Raw genomic sequence first — 24,440 nt, 5'->3', positions numbered from 1 at the left:
GAGGTAATTATTTCACAGTGTTTGTAACTCAAACCATTAAACTCACATAGTGATGTGTGTCAATTTTATCTCACTAAAACTGGTATAAAATAATTATGTAGTGAAAAACCAGAGATAATACAAATTTCTGTCAACAATAAATAGATATGGGGGCACCTGGGTGGCTTAATCATTAAGTGTCTGCCTTCAGCTCAGGTCATGATCCCAGGGTCCTAGGATCAAGCCCCACATCAAGCTCCCTGCTCTACAGGAAGCCTGTTTCTCCCACTCCCCCTGCTTGTGTTCCTGCTTTCGCTCTCTCTGTCAAATAAATAAAATCTTTTTAAAAAATAGATATGTAAATTGTGGTTTACTGACACAGCAATGATAATGATGGACTACCTGTAACAAAATGGGTGAATAAATCTTATAAACATAATACTGCAAGAAATGTACACAAAAGAATATATACCATTTATGTAAAACTCGAAACAGGTAAAAATTAATCCATGCCCTAGATAAGAACATGTTACCCTTGGGACGATATTGACTGAAGGATACATCAAGAAGATTTTTGTAATGCTAGTGATGGTCTTTTCCTGGATCTGGTGCTGGTTACATGTGAGTCCACTTATTCAGTATTTACACTACATTGTAAACATGCTGAGATTTTAGCCTGCCACAATCTCATGGATGTCGGTGGAAGACATAAGACTCCCAGGTCAGAGACAAAGGACTTTGTTACTCCCAGAAATTATGAGCTTTGTGTTTGCATGAGTTCCTTTTGACTCCTAAGTGCCAAGGGGGTGACATGGGGTTGAGCACAGGTAGATGCAGCACACACACTTGGTTTGCAACAGACCTGAGTGACCTTAGGCTTAGGAAATCTCAATCTTTTAAAGGGACTACAAGCAAACTGCTCAAACTTTGTCCCAGAGGGGGGCATTATCTTTACTACATTGGCCAGCAGACAAACCTATCCTTGTCTCAGAAAGAGACCATCCCTATCTTCCAAAACTGTTTGCCGTACAGACATCCTTGAACAGATAGTCTGGAAAAAAAGGTGTTGGTGTCTATACCCACAAGACATAAAGTATAAATACGACACCCATGGAAAATTGCCTCCCAATAATATTACAATAAAAATGTGCACTTATAAAGATCATGGCTTTCTGCTCTTCCCTGTTCAGTAGACAACTGCATTTTCTGGTGCAGTGTCAGCTGTGTCCCAAAACTCGATGGTGAAGGTTAGAGTAAATGGATTTGGCCTTATTGGGCACATGGTTACCAGGTCTGCCTACCATTCTGGTAGAGTGGATACTGTCACCATGAATGACCTCTTCATAGACCTTAACTACATGGCCTACATATTCTAGTATGATTCCAACCACAGCAAATTCCATAGCACAATCAAGGCTGAGAAAAGGAAAATTGTCATCAGTGGAAAGCCTATCTCCATCTTTCAGGAGTGAGATCCCCACATCAAAAGGTGTGATGCTGGTGCTGAGTATGTTGTGGAGTCCACTGGGGTCTTCACCACCATGGAGAACACTGGGGCTTACTTGAAGGGTAGAGCCAAGCTCATCATATCTGCCCATTCTGCTGATGCCCCCATGTTTGTGATGAACATGAACCATGAAAAGTATGACAGCTCCTTCAAGATTGTCAGCAATGCCTCCTACACCACCAATAGCTTGGCCCCTCTGACCTAGGTCATCTATGACAACCTCAGCATCATGGAGGGACTCATGGCCACAGTCCATGGAATCACTGCTACTCAGAAGACCATAGAAAGCCCCTCTAGGAAACTGGAAACTGGTGTAGTGGCTGAGTGGCTGCCCCAAACATCATCCCTACTACTTGGCACTGCCAAGGTTTTAGGTAAAGTCATTCCTGAGCTGAATGGGAAGCTCACTGTCATGGCCTTCTGAGTCCCCACCCTCAATGTGTCAGTCGTGGATCTGACCTGCTACCTGGAGAAAGCTGCCAAATATGACAACATCAAGAAGGTGGTGAAGCAGGCAACAGAGGGCCCCTCAAGGGCATGCAGGGCTACACTGAAGACCAGATTGTCTCCTGTGACTTTAACAGTGACACCTACTCTTCCTCCTTCAATGCTGGGCTGACATTGCTTACATTGACCACCTTGTCAACTTCATTTCCTGGTATGACAATGAATTTAGTTATAGCAACCAGAAGGTGGACATTATGGTCCACATGGCCTCCAAGGAGTAAGAAAGCCCCCTGGACCACCAGCCTTAGTAAGAGCAAGAGGAAGAGAGAGGTCCTCAGCTGCAGGGAAGTACTTGCCTCAATTCATCCCCCAATACACTGAGAATCTCTTGACCTCCACAGTTTCCATCTCAGACCCCTTGAAGAAAGGAAGGGGCTTGGGACCCCTACCTTATCAGGTACCATCAATAAAGTATACTGTATCTCCCCTAAAATATCATTTAAGTAAATCATTACAGACGAAGCTAAAGATTAAGTTTCTTTGACCATTTCCCTTTTCCAAGTCAAGAAGTGATCAATGTTGGGTGTATTCTTTTCTAGACCACTAGCTACACAATTATAAGTATCTACATATGTATACCTATGTATGCCTATATATAACAATATCCATATATATAGTATATGTAAAGTTTCACAGGCGAGGTAAACATGACACCAGACAAGGTGGGTGCAAGGCAAGATTTATCAAAGGCACTCTCCGGCGAAGTTTCAGGGCTCAGGTGAAGGCGAGCCAGGAAAGTCGCGCCGGGAGGAGGTGGGCACCCTCCAGCGAGATTCTGCGACTCTGGAAAGGGGAGTCGGAGAAGACGCACTGGGAGGGAAGTGGCGGGGGTCTTTTATCCAGCCAAGGCAGGGCATGGGCTCACATCCATATATGGTATGGTATTTGGTGATCGGTGGGTATGGGGTGGGGGTTCCTAATACTTCTGTTTCCTGCATAGGTATCGGGTTACCTATGAAGACACGACCTGGGCATACATCCTTTTGGCGGGAGAGTCACAGGTTGAGGAAGGGGGGAGAGGGGGCTGGAGGATGGCGGCCCAAGCGATCATTTCTGTTGTTCCTCCTGCACTCCGGGAGCCACCAACCAACAGTATATATATAGAGAAAGATAGATAGATGATAGATAGATAGATAGATAGATAGATACAGACATAGAGAGAGAAACAGAAAAGAGAGATTTAGAGTGCAGTATAGAATGACTTAAATATATGACATTATATTCTACATGTCATTTTGTAACTTACTATTTTCATTGAACAACGTCTTCAGGGATGCCTGGGTGAGTCAGTCAGTTAAGTGGCTGTGTTTGGCTCAGGTCATGATCCCATCGTCCTGGGATCCAGTCCCACATCAGGCTCCTTGCTGGGCAGGGAGCCTGCTTCTTTCTCTGCTTCTGCCTACCACTCTGTCTGCCTGTGCTCTGTCTCTCTTTCTCTGACAAATAAATAAAATCTTTATAACAAACAAAAAAATCTTCACATTTCTTCCCTTTTCTCTTTCCTTGTCACTACCTACACACAGATCTTCCTCTTTCTTCTAAATTTTCTGCATAGTGGGCCTTGGTATGAATGCACTACAGTTCAATTAAACATTCCTCTTTTGGATATGTTTAGTTTTGCTGTTTCTTTGGGGGTTTTTTGGATTTTTTGTTTTCATTTTTTTTTTTGCTAATCCAAGCAGTACTTCAGTGACCATTGTCAGACAGGTCTCCTTATACTTTTGTGCAAGTATTTCCCTAGGGTGGATTCCTAGGAGGACTGCTGCCAAATTGCCCTCCAAACCATTGTTCCAATTATCTCTCTAGTAGCTTACAAGTGCCCATTTCCCCATAAACTTGCCAACAGTGTACATTATTGTTCATTTTAATTTTTGTCAATTAGAAGGGAGAGAAACATGACTTCCTGTTGAGATTTTAATTTGCATTTCCAAAATCTGCAGAAAAGCTGAGCATATTTGAGGACCTAATTTCTTAAATCACTGTCTCCTAATTTTTATCTGCCTAGGACTGCAATGGGTACTTCATGCAAAATATTTCACTTATTCTCACAACCCCTTCCTGGTATAGTAGTGAGGAAGAAGCCACTATTTTTTCCTAAGTGGCAGGTAAGTCAACTGAGACTAGCTTGTATTCACACATCTAGTAAGTGTTGATGGCAGCGAGCTCCTTCTCATTAATTACACAGTATCTGTTCTCTTCTTCCTCAGTAAGAGAACCCAGACTGTGGAGGGAGCAGCAGCTTGTCAGCTTCCAATATCCCCTTTCCAGGCTTCTTTGTAGGTAGACATAGCCATGTGAAAGCTCTTACAGATGAGCTATAGATGCAGTTGAGGGGTAGAGGTGCTTCCTGTGAAGCTCCTTGAAAGGACAATGACCATCTGACGCCTTGCCTTGCTCTCTTCCCATCTTCCCCCTTAAAATGTGATGACTGAAGTTGTAGAGCCATGACATTGGCCCCAAGCAAACTTGAGATGGAAATGAAGTCCCAGAGGGTAGAACAGGGAGACAATAGGATTGCGGGCTATTGATAGTGTCACAGGCCCGTTCTCTTCCACCCTAGACACCCTCGACTACCTCCTTCCGGAATTCCTGTCACATGAATGAGAAATGCCCCACTCTGCTTTTCTGTTACTACTGAGACAGTGATGGAGCCAGGATTTGAACCAAAGCCAAGTCCATGATCGTGACCCTTAATCTAAGCTGATTCACTGCTTTTTTTATCCAGCCAATGCTCTCCACACAAAAGGATGCTTTCACTGCATAACAGTCACCTACGGTGGCCAGTAAAGCCTGGCAAAAATCTTGCTCTTGGTTATTCTTCCTCGGGACAACTGGCCTCGCATGTCCTGCTTCTCCATCAGAACAATGTCAACTTCATAACAGCAGCAGAAGAGGTAGTGCTTGTGAAAAATGAAAGTACAAATAGCCAAATACTACATAACTTCCTTTACTGGTGGTGTCTACACAGGGGAGCATGGACTTAGAGAAATGAACAACATGGCAGATATTAAAAACAGAAGTTCCAATCCTGGCTTTACTACTCTATTTGCTGTGTGATCTTAGAAAAATCATCTAATTCCTCTTAGCTCCCTTTTCTTACATGTTAATAAAATAAAACTTTATGCCATAGGTTTGTGATGAGAGTCCAGTGAGGAAATACACATAAAAGCTTTTCAAAAAATCAATGCCACCCTGGCCACGGAAAGAATCACTGTATAAAAACTGAATCCCCGGTGTACGTGTACACCATGCTCAGAAAGCCTTGCAGTTATCATTATCCCATTTTAGTGACCCCAATTTTCTCCCTCTTTTCTAGCCATTATGTTGTGGGAGACCCCATGAGACACAGGGACATTGTCACAGTGAGGGGTAGGTGTGCCAGTATGTGTGTGTTTTTAAAATGTATCCTTTTTCTCATTGAGTTTCATATATTTCATGCAAAGGATTGCTGAATATTCATTGATCTATCTAGTATCCCCAAGTACGCTATTAGAAATGCATTGCTTATCTATATTTTTGAAATGTTGAAATAATTCAGTGTTGATCCTTTGTGAGATAGGTTTGCTACCTTTAAACTGAAGTGACAATAACACCCCAGCCGTCTTCGGCTTCTCTCAAGTTGTGCTGATATCCTTGATGTCGTAACAAACCAAAGCCTGCCTGTGAGAATCCTGTATGTCACCATTAAATTGAAAAAGGCCCGAAGTATCAAAATCTCACTTCTGGTAGGGAAGAGAATTGAGAAAAGAGCAAACCAATGGTTATTCATGAATCACTCCGGCCAGCCATGATAAATACCCCGGCCTCATTCTCCTCTTCTCCAGGCTCATAATTTTCTCCCTGAAGGTGTCTCACCTGCACAGGAAAAACTGGGCTGGAGGGATGCTAGTAAAAAATGATTTTTTTAAACCTCTTAAAACACAAAAGGCTGTGTGTGGTTTATGAGCTCTCCTTTTTGCATAAGCAACACAATGTCCGATTAATCTGGCCAGACTGGGGAGAGGGGATAAAATAGTATGTCATGTTTGGTCTGGGGTCTTGTGACAACCCAGGGATGGGACTAGAAAATGAAATAAATACCCGACGAAGGAACTTCTTTTAAAAGATTACAAACGAATGGGTCCAGATTTGGACTTCTTTCCACATACAGATTCTGCATCTAAGCTGGGAAATATTGGGGCCACTTTAGACATGAAAGGCTAGGACGGGGGGTGGGGTGGGGGGGTGAAAGTATCTGGAAGGAAATGCAGCGATGCACAAAGAACCAGTAAAAGTGTGGCTTCCGGGTGTTTTATTGGACACTTCCCGACGTCTTCTTCTCATTGTTCCGACAGGGAGTCGCCGTTCTGCACGCGCTGACAGGCCGGGCTCTGTGACATGTCGGCAAACAATTTTAGTGTTTTCCTCTCTCTCCTTATGAATGATATTTATAGACTAAGAATTGCATTTGCTTCCGCTTTCCGACACAGTTATCTTCTTGGGCGTGGATTAAATGTAGATCTGGGTGTTGAAAGACATTTACATAAGTGCTGTTTGTGAACAGGGAGGCCAGTGCTTCTATTATCGCCAGAACATTTAAATCTTAATGACTGGCATTGTTGTCTAAAAGACGGTGTTTTTCCCGCTGAGAAACTGCATTAGATTCAAGAAACAGAGCTCATTTCCATTCTCGCAGCAGTCTCTCTAGAAATGACATGCAGTGCTTGAAACTGTTTATTTCCAAATTCAGGCCTCCCTCGCATCAGTCATCAGCTTCAATTACCAGTTTTCCGGAGCCGAGCCATCAGGCAGTCTGACACCGGGGTCCGGCCTAATTCCCACCTTCTCCAGAGTCAAGAGCATAATGTGCGGATGAAAAGGTGCAAAATAGCCCGGACTTCATTAGCATGCAGGGCCTGGCTGTTCATTTGCCGGCTGCGAATGGAAGTTCTGACACTCGGAGCCGGCTGCAAAATGAGAAAAGTCCTCTTCAGGGGAGATGGGGTCCTCGGTGGTGAGGAAAGGTCATCAAAAAGACAGCCACTGCCCTTGCTCCCTGCTCTCCAGGACTGCTTATTGATTCCAGGGACACCTCATTACACGCCGGATCAACATATTATTGCCATGTTCTGGGACTGAATTGTTTACAAGTGTCTTTATCACCGGCAAAGGCCTGCCCGGCGATGCATGACTACACTCATTTGGCTGTGACCCGCCAATTATGTGTTATCCGATATGTTGCTGGGTATCTTGATCTTTGCCCGGGTCTTCTCGCGGCATCAACACAGTCCCATTTACTACTTCTTTCTAACCACTCTTTGGGAAAGTAGCCATTAGCCTGTCAGTGTGTAAGTGTGTGTGTGTGTGTATGTGTGTGTGTGTGTGTGTGTCCTCAGCTACAGGAAATTTGAACGTGGTTTCTCCATTGCTTGCTGTGGGTGAGGTTCATAATCAGCTGGGAGAAAAAAAAAATCTCTTTCACGCGTGCGCGCGCGCGTGCACACACACACACACACACACACACACATTTTCTCTTTTTTTATGGCATCCAGGAGAACCCACACAATTTGCAATCAGTATGCATGGCTGAGGGCCGTAATTCGGCTTGTTAGGGAGCTCCCTCTGCTTACATATAGGCCCTATGAGAGAGCTGTCATATTTTATTTGGGCATAGCCACTGCAAACCACTGCACAGGACCATTTTAATCTTTCATTACAGACACTTCTATGGCTCCATAAAAGAAAGAGTGGAATAGCAACTTGATTAAAAACTCAGTAAAGAGACTTGGGAGCCTATCCTCTGCCCCAAAAACTGGAGCTGAAGCCATGGTTTGGAAGGGTATGCGTTCTGATGCAACCTGATTTCCATTTCCCCTCCAATGGTGACTACTGACAAGAGCTTTAATGATGTCAACGGTTGGCAACTTTGGTTTATTATTATGAATGCTGCTTGGGGAAGTTTTAATGACCGCCAGATATTTAGGCCAACTCAACTAAATACTAAAAGGAGGCCATTTCATTTACATCTCCAGTCACCATCAGGAATGACTTTTCCAGTGGGGGATGTAAAGCAAATGCCAAGAAATTGGCCTTTACTTATCCTGGAAGAATACATCCTGGCGATGGGCACAAAGTGTAATGAAGGAAATGAAATTCAAGAATCTAACTGCCTTCGGAAAGGTGACATCTGTAAGTATGTTCATTTCCAGCAATTTCCCAGATCTGATATTTATCTTTAAATTAATTTCTCCAGGCATTTTTTTTCCTCCTTTGGATTTTGGAGCAGAGTCTTAGAAAGTTACTGAGTTCTTTTTGTTTGTTCTGAAATCCCTGGGCCCTTGCTTTCTGACAAATAACTCGATGAAAAGGCTAAATAAAGACCCCTCATCGGGGTGCTTCAACCCAATTAAAGAGTCAATGGAGAGATGTTTGCTCCACCAAGTGTTAAAGGACACTGCAAATTCTGTAGTGTCATCAACCAACAAATGGCCTTTGGAAGATGAGAAGATGATAGGAAGGATTACTCTTGCTTTTTTTCTTCTTCTTTTTTTGAGACATGATTGCATATGGAGAAGTTTGGTCAAGGATAAAGATGGAACAAGCAGGACCGTTTCCCAAGTCTCCCATCTGAGGAGCAAGTCTCAATGCTTTTGGGATTCAGCAAATGCCAGAAAGGATGACTCTTAATAACTAGAGGCCATCCAAAATGGAAGGATTTCTTTACATATTTATAAGAAATCATAACAATGAAACAGTAGGAGTTCCCTGTCAATGGGCAATCTGGGATTGAATGTTCTGAGCAGAAGGAAGAGCTCCATCCAGGGGTTTCTACCAATTTTTATAAACAGATCATCTATTATTTCAACCATCAAAAAGAATATCTCACTGTTATGGCTTTAACACCTCATCTCCATGAATCCCCCAAACTGGAAACAAAAGATTCCCTTCAAGAAACAGGATAGCTGGTAATCTTGGGTCCTCTGGATTTCTTCTCTGTTTTAAGGATGCACGCCTTTGAGAATTTCTGAGGGTCAGTGGAAAATGCAAACACAAAATCCGCCAGAACGGCGATATGGTAAAATGATCAAACCTTAACTAACAGAAAGAGAGGCTTGAAATATCAAGTGTTGGAGATGCTGTAGAGAAAAGGGAATGCTTGTGTACTCTAGGTGAGAGTGTAACTTGGTGCAGCCACTATAGAAAATGGAGGTTCCTCAAAAAATTAAAAATAGAAATACCATGTGATACATTGATTCCACAAAAATGAAAATATCAATTCAAAAAGTTACATGCCTTTCTGTGTTTATTGCAGCATCACTTACAATAGCCAAAATATAGAAGCAACCCAAGCGTCCAGCCATACATGAATGGATAAAGAATATAAAGAATATATATATACATATATACATATATATATAGTATGTATTTATATATATAAAAGAAAAATGGTGTCATCTGTGACAAAATGGTTGGACCTAGAGGGTACTATGCTAAACAAAATAAATCAGAAACAGAAAGAAATATCCTATGATTTTAGTTATACACAAAACCTAAAAAAACAAAAAAGCAGAAATAGACTCCTAAATACAGAGAACTGGTAGACTCAGAGAAGGGTGTGGGGTAGAAGGGGGTGGGGTGGGGATGCAGAATGGTAAAATGAGAAAAGGGAAATTGGAGGTACAGCCTTCTAAGAGGGAGAAAAAAAAAAAAGAACCTTGCTTTAAAACTCATTTATTAAATACAACTTTGTTTCAGTGAACTTTCTAAAAACCTAGCACATATCTTCGTATTGAATGTAACAGCCCCATGACTTAGGTACTGCTGTGCTCAATTCCCAGATGAGGACAACTTTTCACACATCTAAATGAGTTTTCAAGTGTGCTCAAGGTCACAAGGCTAGTGACAGAGGGAGAATTAAAACCCAAGTGTGCCCTGTAGCAGAACCCATGCTACATTTTGCCTCTCTTAGAGCCAACATCCATTAAACATTTCCAGGAGCCCAGCAAAGTGCATTTTCTGCATGCTAGCTAACTTCAACACACAAAGAGCTGCTCATCATGAAAATGTGTCTAACCCATCATCTTTTATACATCTGATATCTTTAGCCATGAAGTGAGCTAAAGCAAGCCTACTTTGACTGCCACAATAAAGAAAGTTTTGATCCAAAAGGGCAATTAAGGGCATTTAATTAAAAGGTAGGGTGGGGGTTGCAGGGAGAACATATTCAGGAGCTATAGAAATACCCCCACTTGTCACTAGGAGCAACAGAGGAAGCGTCAGTCTTTTACTCTCATACTCATCCCAGTTGTCTGTTGAACTTCCCTTAGTGATTCTGTTAAAAGAAAACAACTCTCAATTCACTTCCTGTGGACATCATGGGCCAGGTTTCCCACGGCTCACTCCGCCTTTGGACACCTAGTTGTCACAGGCCTAGTCGCAGTGTAAGAGACTGAATCCCAGAGACTGACTACAAACCCACAAAAACATGGGCAAGAGTTCCAGAATCTTCTCTTGGCCCATGTTTCCATTTGTTCCTATTGTCCAGAAGAACACTAGCCACCTTCTAATGCCTAGGGCAATGCATTATTTTGAATGTCTCTTGGGCAACCGGCCTGGCTGAAAATAGAGACTTCTTATCCATCAGGACCTCTCCTCCTCAATTCTCCTTCATTCAGCCTCTATGAGCTCTAATCTTCCAGCATGCTGGAGCTGCCCCAGTTCCTTCTGTTGAGAGAAAAAGAAACAGTTCTCTTATTAGTTAATTTATCACTAAGAGATTTAAATTCCCTCCCCCTCTTTCTCACTCCACCTCCATCAGGTAGTACTTTGCCTTCTAAAAGAGGGCTAAGTTTGACACAAGAGAATCATCATGTCAGAGGAACAGTGTTTGGGATGGGGAAGCCTTCCAGGATATCTATTCCAGTCACAAACATGGACATTCCTGTATGTGGATATGTGTGCCCCCTAAGCCTCACTTAGCCTCAGAGGATTTCAGAATTATTTGATTTTCAGAGCATACAGTTGAGGACTCCAGAGAAATCTACTAGAAATGACCTACTGATCTACATCTTAGCCCGGGAGTATATGTATGCTGGTCACTCCTTCTACCCAGCCCTTACTTCTATGCCCCTTCCTTTGTTTTTGCACAGATACACACTGTATTCCCACACTGTACAAAGTGTAGGAAATCTAACATGGATTTATACCCTCAAAGAGCCAAGAACAGATAGTAACAAAGCGTTACAAGACAACAAGTGACTAAAGACAAAATAAGAAATGTGTGTAATAAGAGGTGCCTAGAGAGTTCAGATGGGGCTATAAGACCTTAGTGAACTAATGTGGCAGCAAAGGCTTTCTAGATGAGGGAGCATAAGAGTATGTCTCGGGGAATTGAATAAGTGCCCAAGGAGTGGGTAGACATGATGGACAGTATCTCAATCAGCCCACTGACAGTTCCTCCTATTCCTGTACACACATGCAGCTCCTCCCACCAAGAGGAAAAGTCTAATGCCCACCTTGGCCTGGGCAGCCCCTGTGACCTGCTCTAACCAATAGAATGAGATGGAATGATATTTTGAGACTTCTGGGAGCACATGCCTTAAAAGCACTAGCAGCTTCCCCTTCCTCCTTCCTCCTTCATGGAGCCCAGCTGCCATCCTGTAGGAAGGTTCTGGCTGGGCTACTGAATGATAAGCAGCCACACAAAGAGAGGCCCTTGAAGATAAGAGGTCATCACGGTGGTTCCACATGAATAGGCCCAGCTGGCACTCTATGGAGAAGTGCCTAGTAAGTCCTGCCCAAATTTCTGACTCATGGAATTGTGAAAAATAATAAATTAAAATAAATAAAAAATAAAATAAAAAGAAGCTGCTAAGTTCTAGGGTGGTTGTTCAAGTAGTAAAGATAAAGGGGCCTACGCAAGTGATGAGATGCATTCCCATGAAAGGACGGCACAAATAAAAGGAAAATAAATGCTCATGATATTTGGAGAGCCCTAAATCAAGTACACCAGTCTGGCTAGAGCAGGCACTTCAGATTAGCAACTAGAAGAACAGACTGATAAACTGAGTCCAGATAACTTTAATGTAGGAAGGGGAGCTTCAAGACTATTCACCAACACCCTCTGTAGCAAATGTGGTCAGTGTCCTATCAGTAGACCTTTGCCCTTAACTTCAGTTCCTACCAGCTCAATATCCAACTCCAGCACCAGCGTTGCATTGCCTTGGTGCTTTTTTTTTTTTTAGGTCCCTGAAGCCCACTCTGCCTATGCAACAGGCCAAACAAGTGCTGGGAAAATAATGCCTATGAAAACTAACCCTTAGCTAATGACTGATGGGGGTTGGTGTATCAATACTCCAGCTCAGATGGACTTACTCTAAGGCAGGTGTTCTATAACGCTTCCCAGAATTGCCTCAATAGAATTAAATCCCAGTTGCTCACAATGGTAATTTGCTTCAAAGTCCACTTTAATGGCTGCCTTCCCTTTCCTGTCTGTCAAACCCACTCCTCAACTGGCATTTCCTCAGATCACTTCCCAATAAAACGCTTGCTTTGGGGGAAACCCAAACTAAGACACAGTTTTACATTTAAGAATAATAAAGTTGGGGAATGGATTTACTTTGGGTAAAGTGCAAAGTGAACTAAAATATGCACTGTTTCAAATAAAATAGATATTTTTTGATGTTTTTTTTTAATTTTTTATTTTTTATAAACATATATTTTTATCCCCAGGGGTACAGGTCTGTGAATCACCAGGTTTACACACTTCACAGCACTCACCAAAGCACATACCCTCCCCAATTAAAATAGATATTTTATTTCACTCCTTGTAACAATCCAGGGTGGAACTACAGACTCTGCTCCAAGGAGTCATCTTTTTTTTTTTTTTTAAGATTTTATTTATTTATTTGACAGAAAGAGACATAGCGAGAGAGGGAACACAATGGGGGGTGGTGGGAGAGGGAGAAGCAGGCTTCCTGCTGAGCAAGGAGCCCTATGCAGGGTCCATCCCAGGATCCTGGGATCATGACCTGAGCCAAAGGCAGATGCTTAAAGACTGAGCCACCCAGGCTCCCCTCCAAGGAGTCATCTGGTGAACCCAGGTCATTGGGGGAGCTTTGTCATCCTCTAAGTGCGGCTTCCATTAGCACCATTTCCAACCAGCAAGAAAGAACAGGAAGGTGCAAGTATGAGATGACAATTACTCCCTTCACTTCTGCTTGCATTTCATTGGTAAGAACTTAGTCATGTGGGTTTACACCCCTGCAAGGGAGGCTGGGAAATGTAGTCCAGCTGGGTAGGCATGTGCTTTTCAAGAAGAGAGTAACTCGGTGGTGAGAAGTGGTGGACAGGGGTCCCTGACACAGGGAGATTAGGTGATTGCCCAAATACACAGAGCCAGTACAACAGTGGACAAATAAAACCATTAGCTACTGCCCAACATTTTTTCCCTTATCCCCCAATGTTGATTCCAACCAGACTGTGGCAGGTCTCAAATGTCATGCTGATGAGTCTGATATTCTGCAGGATCCATCTCCTCTCCTCACAGAGTCAGCAAACCAGAATAAATCTTTGGAACCCCTCTCAAGTTCAGTCTACGCTAGACTGCTGGATTGAACTTTGTAGCCAAAGCTGGTGGCTCAGGGTGTCCACAGTCCCCACTGTCTATGACCCTCTCTTTCAAGCAGAGCCAGCCAGACTCACACTTAACCCATGTTGCCCCTTGGTACACATTTGTTAAAAAAAAAAAAAAAAAGAAAAGAAAAGAAAGAAAAAAAGAAAAAGAAAAAGAAAAGAAAAGATATAATAATGACTGTCTTCTTCAACTTTAGTTTACCGCCATACTCCTGAACAGTCTTTAAAAAACATACACATCTATAATGGGAATGGTGTGAACATTGTCCTTAGAGTTAGGTGAAGGTCAACCTGCTGATTATAATCATGATTCCTGGGGGGAGCAAAAGGAGAAGAAAGAACCATGAAGTTGGTTGACATCTACGATGTCCAGAGACATTTTACAGTCATCTTTGAGGAATTGGGACTTGTTTCTGTGGCTTGCAATTATCCATAGGCCAAAACTTTTTGAACCCAGTATCCAGGATCCCAGCGCAGCTTATTTAAATATTAAAATAGAAGCGAATGAAAGGAGACAGGTTTATCTAAGTGAATCCTGTTTATAACTTTTACATGCTAGCCTATATTTTTCAAACTCAGTTTTTAATGGATTTGGGTCCAAGATGGCCACATATGTAGAAATTGTCTTTCTTAAAGGGAAAATCCAGAATCATTCATTTTTTCAAATGAAATGAAAGAATTTGTTTACTGGGAGAATTTTTTTTTTAATGTCTCTGCACTGTTCTTTCCTTCAAATTAAAAACAAAAGTCTTTTTATCCTTGAGGAAGATAGTAACTTTTAAAATCATTATTGTGCTCCTTGTCCATTCTATAACTTTCCACATGAGAGAAGGTTTCTTTCTTTCATGATTAGGTTGGAAATACCCAGGGTATGTGTCATTTAAGTTACTGAATATCACCTAATACCATATTTCTCATATTTTTATTGCAAGTATATGTGAGTAGCAGTTACCTTTGATTTGAACTCTACAAAGTAAAGTGATACTCTAGATTATTTTTGCCAATAATTTCTGGTTGTGTTCAGCAAACCTCCCTCCAATGCAGACCTCAGTCTCATTTAAGAAACTGTGCTGAAAATGTGTGTCTAATCATCAAGAAGCCAAGCCTTTATCAAGATCATCCTTCCAAACTCATCAACTTCAATGGTATCCAGACGGCTTTTCTGGAGAGGGCTCATTAGTTAAGAAGAAGAAGAAGGAGGAGGAGGAGGAGGAGGAGGAGGAGGAGGAGGAGGAGGAGGAGAAGGAGAAGAAGGAGGAGAAGAAGAAGGAGAAGAAGAAGAAGAAGGAGGAGGAGGAGGAGGAGGAGGAGGAGGAGGAGGAGGAGGAGAAGAAGAAGAAGAAGAAGAAGAAGAAGAAGAAGAAGAAGAAGAAGAAGAAGAAGAAGAAGAAGAAAAGAAGAAGAGAGGAAAGGAGGAGGAGGAGGAGGAAGAAGAAGAAGAAGAAAGAGGAGGAAGAGGAGGAGGGGAGGGGAGAAAGAGGGGGAGGAAGAGTGGGCGGAGAAGAAGAAGAAAAGGAGGAGCAGGAGGAGGAAGAGGAGGAGAAGGAGAACAAGGAGAGGGAGAAGGAGGAGAAGAAAGAGAGAGAAAGAAAGAAAGCCAGCCTCAAAATTTCAGTGGTCTGTGGCTTTACTTACATAGGCAAAAACATAATCAGAGTTCCCTGCCTTATTGTTTAATAGCCATTTTCTGCCCATCTACTGCCTTGAAAAATAGTCAAACAAATGTAAGAAGATAAATATCAAGCATAAAGGAACTACTGCCAAAGGGGATAGGTTGTGTGCATAAAAATGAGTAACATCATAACAGCAGATTAAGAAACGGAATATGTTGGTGTTTAAAATTAGAATGGTTCCCAATTGAATTGATAATGTTCCATTTAAGAAAAGAAATGTTTTCAAATCACTCTGCTGACTGGAAGTCTGAATCAAAGTCAGAAATTAATAAAAAGATGCAGACAGAGACCCCCTAATCATAAATAACAGAGATGATTTGTATGCTTTTAAAGCTTGCAAGGCCCAGGGAAAAAAACTAGTGAAATGCAAAAAGAATTTTTTTAAAAAATAGAAATGAATGTGCTTCATTGAAATGCTATTGTTGCATTCTTGTGACACAATGACTTGTTTTCTGAAAAAGTAATTCTTCAATTGAGCCAGGCAAGCATTGTATTCATTGTAAAGTTGTATATTTAGACCTGTAGTCTGAAGGGCTTGCCTGTATTTAAAGCTTAGTGCTACCCCATTAGAGTACAAGGACAAAGCTCGATCATATTGCTGCTTGGACACTACTCAGAACTTCAGGGTAATTTTCAGTGGCTTCAAGTACTTGATTGTCAGAAGCATAGGAAATAGAAAACATATTGAATGGGTGAGGTATATACATCAAACGTGTAGGAATGTATAGACAGAGATAAGGATCCCAGTCGAACATCCTGTTATAGTGAAGTCGAAGCAGAACAATTCCAGGGTAAACACAGACTTGTCAAAAGAGCTGCAACACACAGGTTGCAAAAATTAGAGCAGTCTGAGCCTCATTCAAGATCAAATGGTTCTTTCGTAGACTTAATGTCAGGAATAGGGTTCTGCTATGGGTGGCAGAAAGATAAAGGAACATAATCGCAGCCGTGAAATCTTCACTGTAGAGACAGGAATGGCAAAGGAAAAGTATCTAAATTCAGGTCTGTATTTGACAACATTATGGCATCATTGTACAAGTGCTTCATTCCAAACTGAGGCCAACTCAACATGTTAGCTGACATACTTCTGCTTTTGTGGGAAGTTGGTATCAGAATGCAGGTGGGAGGCACAGGCTGGGGGCAGGGTGAGGGTAGGATGGAGGAATGGGGAGATGTCAGTTAAGGGCTATAGGCAGCAAAAATAATTCACCTCTGCTTTTTGGTAATTCAATTTGTCTTTTATGTATTTATTTTTGGAATAAATAATACCTGCATGAAGGAAAAAATTGAAAGGTACAAGAGAGGATCCAGTGAAAAGTTGGTCTCCCTCTCACCCACCTATCATGTTCCTCTTCCAGGAGAGAGTTGCATACATAGGTGCAATTTCAATCCATGATATTAAGCCCTCCCCAACACCCAAACCTTCTTCCCTTCAAGCAGTTCTTCACTCAGTACCCCCTCCCCAACATGTCTATTAATCTCAGGGTCTTTGATACACGACCTGCCGACACTGCGATGACCCAGGCGTTTTTCTTTTCTTTTTTTCTCTCTCTCTCTTTTTTTTTTTTAAGGGGTAGGGTTATTACTTAATGATAATGACTCATTGTACACATTGTCGTCTGCTGATGTTTAAAAGATAAGAAGACATTTGTCTGGGCGGACGCCTGAGGCCCTCGGAGGACGCGGGGGAGACCCTGCCAAAACGTTTCCAAACTGAATAGTCATTGGGCTGCCAGATAATTCAGAAACTATTTGTATGAGCTGTTTATCAAATTATTAACCGCACAGATGTTGTTTGGCTGAAGAGCAGCTGAATCCCCTCTCTGGCAGCCGCGGAGACAAAGGTCTCCAGGAATAATTGGAGATGTGCATGGAATATTAAATTAATTTACTGCTCTTAATTCTTATGCAAATTCTGACCTCCGATGGCGCCTATCAATTACCCCGCGCGCAGTGAAAGCGAAGGCGACAGTTTCTTTTCTTCTCTTTGCTTTTTTTTTTTTAAGAACTCGAAAAAGGAAATATTTGCAATAAGCAGGCGGTAGGAGCATCACGTAACTGGAATTATTTAATTGAATCTCCAAGTTTTCAGGGATGTCCATAGGGGATAAAACCCCAGGACGCAGGGGAGGGAGCGGTGCGGAGGACGGAGGAATTTGTTGGTTTGACTGTACACCCCGCGGACAGTGGAAAACTACAGCAAAGAGCAGGGACCGGTCACAGCAAATAACACATTGCCCGGCAGGCGGTCGCCGGCCTTCGTGATCCAGAGAGCTGAGCGTTGGCGCTTGGCTACTTCGTGGCGGGCGATTCGGTCTAAATATCGCACGCTTGGCAGTCCGCAGTCAGGCTAGGAAGCGCCTTTGCGCTGCTTCCTCGACCACAACTTGCAAAGTCTCCTTTTAAGCTCTTGCATCCCTTTACTTATCTTTTAGGGGTTTTGACCCATCTTTACAACCCTCACGGCTCTCAAAAAAAGAAAAAAAAAAATCTTTGTTTGAAAAAACAAACCACAGCTTTGCGCGCTCACGTTCAACTCCTATGGAAATCCCGGGTAGGCCGAAATGCGATTTAATTGTCTCTTGCGTGGAGAAGTGACACCCACTCTTTTCTCAGAATTAAGCAAACGCCCGGGCTTTGTCTGCGCTTCTGGCTTAAACTCTGTGCGGTTTTCAAGTCCTGTTGGTGGGTTGTAAAACTGGGGTCTCTGAGTCTTTCATCATCCTTTTAATAAGGAAAACCAAATCGGGCGCATAATGTCATCAGCCCCGGCTCGACCTCGCCGGGACCTCGGCAGCCCGATGATGTCGCCAGCGGCCCCCGGCGCAGTCACGACGCGCCGCCTTTCAGCTCCTCGCGGCCCCCACAAAAGCCAGACAACAATATCAATTAATCATGCAGCCGGCAAACAAGAAGATTTATCCCGCGACAAACAGCCCCACCGAGAGCCGCTGAATGGGTGTGATTAGCATGTGAAAAGGCGAGCAAAACTCCGCGGTTCAACAGCTAAAGAGCAATTTGATGGGGCTGGGATGGGGAAATTACTTGATTAGCGTCCACCGGAGGAGAGCACGGTAACTGCCCCTCGGCCGGGAATCCTGCAGGGGAACAAAAAGCGCTGGTAAAGGCGGCGAGGTGGAGGGAGAAGGGGCGAGGGAGGGTGGCGCGGGGGCCTGCACTGCAGAATCGAGATCGGGGATGGGGGCGGGAATAGTGAGCAAAGGGGATGACATTCTACCCACGGCCAGAGCCCGAGGCCGAAGCTTACAGGAGCTGCGACAACCGGTTCTCTCTAGGGCTCCCAGACCAGGACAGAGACAACGCAAGGCTCTCTACTGTGTGCTGGAGGCCGACCTTGAACGCGCTGCCAAGGCCCTGGTTGGAAAGAAAGTGAGAGAGGCGCGTGAGGAGGAAAGGCCCACCCACACTGCCCCCAAGAATCCCCTTTGGGGACCCTAAGGTGCAGCTAGCCGCTGCAGCGGCCTCAGCCTGCTCTGGGTGTCCAGCACCCGGACAGAGTCGGGATGACTGAGGCGCTGCGGTTCCACCGATAGCTCTGCGGTTCCATTGTCGCCCGCAGAAAAGACTGGAGCCGGACGAGACATGTTTTCCGGCTCCTCCGAATTTGATCACCCTGTTCCTACCTCCTCGAAAAGCTGCGGCGTTTGGGCTTGGCATTTAACTAGAAAAGCGTTCCTTGGCTGCGCCCCCACCGGGAGGCAGTGGGAAGTTGGGAGAGAACTCGCTGAGTGCGAGGGGCTGGAGCAAAGAGCAACGCGGGGTGGGGACGCCAGGGCCTTAGGGTAGGGACCTGGATGCTGCAGGCGCCGGGGCTCTGCCTAGGCTCCGGTGGGCAACCCGGGGCCGGCCTTGGATCCAGACGCTCAGGGCCAGAGCTGGCGGTTGGGAAATCGCGCATCGCGGTCGCGTCCTAGGCTCGGTGGCGGGGGAGGCAACCTTTCAAAAACCCGAGGCTCAACCCGGCCCAGGGTCTGGTGCGGGTACGCACACATGGGGCTCGGGGACTGCTCTTTTATTTGCTGGGGAGAAGACTGAAAGGGACGAAATGCTAAAGGGTAGCGAGGCTCAGGCTCCGCAGGGCAAGGCCAAGGCCAAGGCCAAGTGGAGGGTGCGGCACGCTCAGACCCCCATCACCCCATCTAAGTCAGGCGCCCGCGCCTTCTCCTCAACCCCAGACGCTGTCCCGGACCTAATGTCTGCGCCAAACCCAGCAAAAGGAATTTAGTTTCTCATTCGACGCGCCAGTAACCTTCCCTCTGGACGCATGCCCACAACCCCTGCTCCCTGGCTCCTCCCAGTGCCTGGGAAGGGAAAAGCCTCCCACCCAGTCCCCCAAAGGCCCAGACTAACTCCCTCCGGGGCTCGGGATCCACTAAAGGGTCCTTCCAGCTCACGGCCGGAATCGGGGTGCACAGGTGAGTCCCCGGGATGCGGCCTTCAATTTACCTGAGGGAGAATCTAATTCGGCCTTCGTGAAATACATTAGCACAAATGTAATAAAGACTTCAACAGACAGACTCGCCAATGCCTGGGCCGTCTTAAATTCTCCCAGCCCCTTGGCACAAATAAAACAAGCACCAAGGAGTCAAATCTTGTACACAAAAGGGTTGGGGTGGAACGCTCCCACCGAGCAGAATTGTCACCCAGTTGAACAGTGTCTATTAAACCGCAGCTCGTGGCCCATCTCAAAAAGCTTAATTTCGTCCTGAAACGTCTCTGGGGGCGGGTATGCAGCGAACTCAAGCTCGTCTCTCTCCCTTTCTCCGTGTTCCTTCCTCCTCACCCTCTGGACTCCTCGCTGAAGCCACAGTGAGGCTCTCTTCTGTTTCTGTCCCCAGTCGGAGCCCTTGAGCCACAGCTCCCTGCTTGGCGCGGGGGCTGAGGTCAGGAGGCTGGGGGGGGGGGGGGGTGGGCGAGGTGCGGCGGCCCGCAGGTCTGCAGCGCGCGCGGGTAAGCAAAGCGCGGCGGCAGTGGCACGCTCCAGGTGCGATCCCAAGACCCGCGAACCTGGAGGGCGCACACCCCGAATGCAAACCCCAGACCCTAGCTATCTCCAGACGCCAAAGCCCTGGAGGCAGCGCGGCCGCACCCACTTAAATCCGTGCCTTGTGCACCCGCCCACCTCTCTTTGCCCATCACTAACTCGCGGTGTCCCGAAGCGCTTTCTCCGGGCAGCTGGGGCTGTTCATTTTAATCCCAAAGCCAAGTGGTTGAACCATCCCTAAATTGGCGGGCGGAGGGGGCGGTGGCAGGAAACCGGGTGGCTAAATGCCTTTGCCTGCGGGGTGGCAGAGTTGTTCCCACCAATAGCGGCAGCTCGGGGCTGGCTTTGTAGTTATTTTTACAAGTTCTGCCCGGTGCCCATCATGTTGCCCTGAAAAGCAAAAGAGGCTGCTGCAATTTATTCCAATGGGCGGTTTTTAAGAAGCTGGCAATTTGAACCGGCTGGGTGTTATTTAGTGCAATATGAAATCAAATGATCCTATTTCTCAAATAACAGTGTCTGTGAGGAGAAGTGAATCCTCTGAAAGGGTAATTGTCTGCTGATAGTGTTTCCCATTATACCCGATCTTGGCCTAAATGGTGTTCGGCAGCAGGGCTGAGAGCGAGGGGTGAAATCAATGCGCGAACTCGCCCTTGGGAGGCAGGAAAAAGGCAGCACTGCTCGCGTCCTGGCAGGTTGAATGAACAATGTCACCCCATGCGCCACCGATTTCGACGTCATTTTGCAGGTGTCCGACATCATTAGACAGGAGTGATCTCGTGGATGAAAGAAAAAGACTCTTCCTCCTTTTTGCAAATTTGGGAGTCGTTAGAAATTGGAGCCTGCCCTCTCCCTCACAGTAGCGTAGTGTCCTTTAGTCACCCTACAGATTAACAAAAAAATCTGGGAAACCTAGCTTGGCGCCCCTCATCACAACACGTTCCTCGAGTCCCTCTTTCCAAGGACACACTTCTGTCTAGGACTTTCCCAGTCCGATTTGTGGAACCCAGGTTTAATTCCTGGGAAAGGTATTGTGTCCACGAGGCGTCCGTCATTTACGTGGTAGGTGGCACTTTTTGGAGGAAGAAGTTGGCCCTGAGCTTTCAAATTGTCCTCCGTAGGCCCATCCGCTGTTTGGGGTGGAAACCAGATAAAGGCGTTCTGCTTGTGTCGGAGCAAGGCACAGAGGAAGAACAACTTAAGGAATGTTTTAAGAACAGGGATAAAAGCGGCAGTCCACAATCTTGCATCTGGCTTTGGGGCGTGGCAGTACGCGGGGGTCCAGTGCCAGCGTGCAGGGGCTACCTCTCTGCCGAGTGATTCTCAGATACAGAGGCGGTGGAGGGCAGCATCCTTGCCTATGAGGCAAGGCAAGGCAAGGCAGCATCCTTGCCTCGTTACTTATTACTCAGACACCTTGACGGGGTGGCCTCCTCCTCAGAGCCTGCCAGCCTGGAGGAGTTCGGCCGGAACAAAGCCACCGGGATTACAGGCGTTTGCAAGGACAGTCGCAGGCCAAGCGCGAAAGAAGTCTTCTGGGTGTGTTTCCAACACCCCTCCCCCACCGCACCCTTCAAACTTTTTTCCTAAGGAGCATTTTGTGTGTTCCAAATATCCTGGGTTTGTAGGTACAGCCTACCTACACCCTTTGCTAGTTTGGAGTATTTCAGGCTAAGCCTCCTAGAACAGATTTGTATTTTGTTTGTGCTCAGGCAGGTTCATTTTCATCGTCTCCTTTGTTATATATATATATATGATTAAAATATATACTATATATTTCTATATTATATACAAACATATGCACATATTACATATGCATATATGTATATATGCATTTATTACACTTATAATACATATATTATATAGATAATATATCCCCCATCCTGTGACACTTGTTTACAAGTCCATTTGGTTGCTACTGATTTCCCCCCTTGCTTGGTGCTACTTCCCAATTTTTAAAGAAGCCAAGGAAGTGTGGTTAACCTGCATATCCAAGGAACGGGGCGTAGGAAGCTCCTATCCCTTTCTTGGAGGGAGGTTCTGCCTGGGCACCTGGAGCGCAAAGCACGAGACACCAGACGCGCCATTCCTGGAGCTCTCCCGGGCCCTCTAGCTGAAGGGAGGCAGGTGGCCTGGTTTCAGCCTGTGGCATCCCCTCCAGGAGTCATTGCCTGGCTGAAAATCCAGCCGGTCCTCCTGGCTGTCCGGGGCATGGCTTGGACACCCACCCTCCGGAGCCCGGATTTGGCGTTTTCATTTCGGCGTCTGAACAGTTTCCTAGGGTCTTCTCAGGGACATCCTCGTCTCTCGGGGGCCTACCCTCCCTTTGCTGAATATGAAGCCCTTCGATGGGACCGCATAGGGGCGACGCTGGGTCTGGCCAACTGAGGGGGTTCTCCCTCCCGCCCACTGAAGGGGTTCTCTCTCTGGCCCACTGAGGGGTTTCTCCCTCCAGGACAGTCGTCCTCCGCGCAGACTCTACGCTCTGCATTGCAGCAGGAGCAGCCACCTACCTCTCCCGCCGAGGAACTACGCCATAGCTGCGGGGATTGTGCGGGCAGCCGGCCCCTTTACCCCCGCGGGCCCACGCGGGGCGTTCGCCTCCAAACCTCGGCTCACACTTCCAGAGAAAGGGGTAGCCACGCCCGAACGTGCCTGCGGTCCTTTAAGGAGAAGGGAGTGACAGCAAGGAGTCCTTCCAGTAACCTCAAAGGGGCTTAGTTCGGAATCCCGCGCTACTCCCCAATAAATCAAGCTGGGAACCCCGGAGACTGTTAGCATCCGTCCGCTTTCCCGAGACTTCAGGCTCTTGTGTGGCTTTATACTCCCTCTCTCCTCCCGACGTGCCTAAACCTAGGCTGGCGTGGACCCCGCCCGGCGGGGGACAGGACCGGGGTTTGAGGCTACAGAGGAGAGGGGCTTTGGGGGCTCAACGCGGCCTCCACCTCCTCACCTGCAGGGAAACCCTCTCCAAGTCCACGCGCGGGGGGCGGGGGCCCGGCACAGACCCCGCTGGGCCAGGCCCGGAGCTCCCTGTTTCTAGGGGTCTCGGGGGTCCCAAGGATTCCATTAACCACTGTACCAGAGGGACAGGGGATTTAAGAAAGAGATCTTCCCTTGCCTGGGGCCGTCGCCCGGCCCCTCCGCGCCTCTGCTGGGAGAAAAGCCAGCCGATCGCCCAGCTCTTCGGCTCATACCCGAGTTGCCCCGTGTCGGTACCTCCCGCTTCGGCTCTGCGAGCCACCTTTCCCCCCAAACCCCAAGCCCGCCGCCCTCCCCTCCCGAGGCCCACTGACCTTGGGAAGGCGCGGACCCGCCGCTTGCCCAGCCTGCCAGGCACTGAGCGAAGGAAGAGCGCGGTTTGCACTCAGCCAAGACCCGCAGGCTCCGCGGCGTCGGCCCTGGCCGGCGACGGAGCTCAGAGCTCCCCTCCCCCACGCCTTATAATTTAATCACACGCGATATTAAATTATCAAGCCGCTCATTAATCGTCATGCGAGTTACTGGGACTCAGCACGCCGCCGCGTGTTTTGACAGCCCAAACCGGTTCCCGGTGTCGTGGTGGGTGTGGGTTTGGGGGATGGGGGATGTCGAAGAGCTCTCGAGAAACACTGCGAGCCCCACGCGGGCTGATGGGGACTTTTGCCTGGAAAAAGATTAGGAAAAGCGCAGGCTGGGCTTCCGAGTTTGGTCGAGGGTTTGTCAAAAGCCCAAAGGCATCCCTCCGGGCCCCTTTTCTTAGTATTTGGATTTTGATCACGGTGATTAAGACAGCCGGCAGCGGATCAATCAACAGCATCTTAATTTGCAGTTTTTCCGGACCGTGAATCTGACCCGAATTTGCATCTTCATTACCTACTGTGGACGGTGTGAAATTAATGCGTTTGAAATCATATCACTGAAGTCATTTCAAAGGACAACTTTTCCCCAACTCAAAGAGGCTTTCTTGCCTTTTGCATACTGTAGATGTCAAGAAAGGAAAAATAAAGTTTTTTTTTTTTAAATTCATTCCTTAATTTGAGGCTTTCTCTTTAAAAATAAGATTATTTTTCACTCTAACGTCTTAGAAACTGATTTTATTTCCTAGGTTTTCCTCCCCCTTTCCCTATGTCTATTGGGTGGATCTTTAAAAAATGAATACACGGATTAAATGAAA

General features: G+C 46.0%; 1 long non-coding RNA gene and 1 pseudogene across 2 annotated transcripts; one reads left to right on the top strand and one right to left on the bottom strand.

Moving 5' to 3' along the window:
- The first annotated feature begins 1,182 nt into the window (after positions 1-1,182).
- On the top strand, positions 1,183-2,214 carry LOC309857305 (glyceraldehyde-3-phosphate dehydrogenase pseudogene; annotated as a pseudogene). The gene has a single exon. The product of its transcript is annotated as a glyceraldehyde-3-phosphate dehydrogenase pseudogene (transcript).
- An 8,226-nt stretch (positions 2,215-10,440) lies between these two features.
- LOC309857301 lies at positions 10,441-24,128 on the bottom strand. Its single transcript, XR_014307619.1, has 3 exons — positions 23,581-24,128; positions 22,798-22,947; positions 10,441-10,696 (listed from the first exon to the last, which is right to left on the bottom strand). It is a non-coding gene; the product is annotated as an uncharacterized lncRNA (long non-coding RNA).
- Between the last annotated feature and the right edge of the window lie 312 nt (positions 24,129-24,440).

Source organism: Mustela nivalis (genome assembly GCF_964662115.1).
Source record: "Mustela nivalis genome assembly, contig: HAP1_SCAFFOLD_609, whole genome shotgun sequence".
Classification (NCBI taxonomy): domain Eukaryota; kingdom Metazoa; phylum Chordata; class Mammalia; order Carnivora; family Mustelidae; genus Mustela; species Mustela nivalis.
The sequence above is the reverse complement of the archived record's forward strand: the minus strand, read 5'-3'. Positions and strand labels throughout refer to the sequence as shown.